This window comes from Brassica napus, chromosome C6 (genome assembly GCF_020379485.1).
Source record: "Brassica napus cultivar Da-Ae chromosome C6, Da-Ae, whole genome shotgun sequence".
Classification (NCBI taxonomy): Eukaryota; Viridiplantae; Streptophyta; class Magnoliopsida; order Brassicales; family Brassicaceae; genus Brassica; species Brassica napus.
This window is the reverse complement of record NC_063449.1, coordinates 19,330,220-19,331,913: the sequence shown is the minus strand read 5'-3', so window position 1 is coordinate 19,331,913 and position 1,694 is coordinate 19,330,220.

The following is a 1,694-nucleotide window of genomic DNA, read 5'->3' as shown; positions in this document are numbered from 1 at the left end:
CTAAACGCTAGCAACATATCCAGACGATCATGAACATAATCGCAAAAAAAGACTTTACAACATTTCTTCTCGAAATCATGCGTATAGAAAACCTGTACCAATATCAAACTGAAACTCGACGATTAGCCAAAGTCTTGAAGCCCTTTCCGGCTTTATAAAGCCATTTTCGTATAAAAATTTCTACGAGAAATCTTCAAGCATCAAAGCATTTCTTTCAGTTTCCGCTGAACCAAGTGAGTCACGGAAAAGCATCGAGAACATCTGTGACGAAGAAAACTCGATAATAAATGTAGCATCGAGCACATTAAAGGGAACACCTTCTTCCCGATCGTTGGCTAGATCTACCTCTGGTTGACCAATTCGTTCCAGAAACGAATGTATCATGAGAATCCTCTCAAAAAACCAATGAAAAACGTTCTGCGACTAGATCGTAGTGAAATAAACTTTGGTAACACTCCATGAGTAACTCCAAGCAACTTTCACCTAAGATCGAAATCACAACAGAAACATTTCTCGGAAAACCCGCAGAAACAACGCTACTTTGACATGTGTATACATATCACCGATTTACAATCTTCGTAAAACCGGTCCCCATTACTTACACAAAAAATCCTTCGTACAATCAAGTCTTACGAAGAAACTTTTGAAAGTAAACTTAACTGGTTTTACGAAGAAGTATATTTTGTATAGCAAACACAAAGCTGTAAAATCTGACTTTGGATGACCAATCTAAAGAGAGATCTCTTCGCATTACGATTTAATAGATCTCGTATTTTAGCAATGCGGCTCACTGGCTTCTGCGTTTCGTTCCCCTCGGTCACATCCGAGCAGGGAATCGTCCCGCAACTGACTTCGCACTGGTTCTGTATCAAACCTCTTAGGCTACGTCTTCCTCAGACAAAAACGAATCAATTTTCATAAGACTATAGGTAACATTATACGAAACATTCATCGTATAACTGAAACCTAAAGCATAGAATCGTTTTCTATGACTATCAGCCATCTTAAGACAGATAACTCTGGCAAACTTGGCCTATCAATCTCGACAAGCGCTCGTTGGCCCTCGGTCAATTATGCCTTCCAGTAAAGGTCCAAACCAGAATTTGCCATCCCCTTTAAGGACGATCGTAAACTAACATGACCTTAAATGTCAAAGTACCATGGTCTAATCCTCGACCTGCAACATCCTTGGCTATCTGAGTAAACACATCCTTCACACCAAGCCAAACTATTTGAGAAACCATCGCTCCATCACTTAACGGCTAAAAGACAATCTACGATTTGCCTAAAAACGTCGTGAGACTATTAAGAGAATAATTATCGTATAACCCACGATCGGAAATCATATGATAAATTTTTCGTAAAGAAACTCAGTCCTAACAACCAAACGGTTAACGGAAAACCAAAACTTGTCGACAATCGACCAAGTTCAATACATTCCACAATTCACTTTAATCCCGCTATGTTTTACCCATAATACGCGACATGTAAGGAAAAATTTGTAACAAAGCTTCTAGAGTTATACGAAACATCCTGAAAAATGCACGAAATAGACCTCGAAAGGCCAACACTTCACAAAGCACTATGAAGGAAAACGCTTCTTCCCATGGACAAATTTACGAGACCCCTCAGTCCTAATTCTTCGATCGCAAATCAAATTATTAGCATCGAAACAGGAAAAACAATTTTGGCTA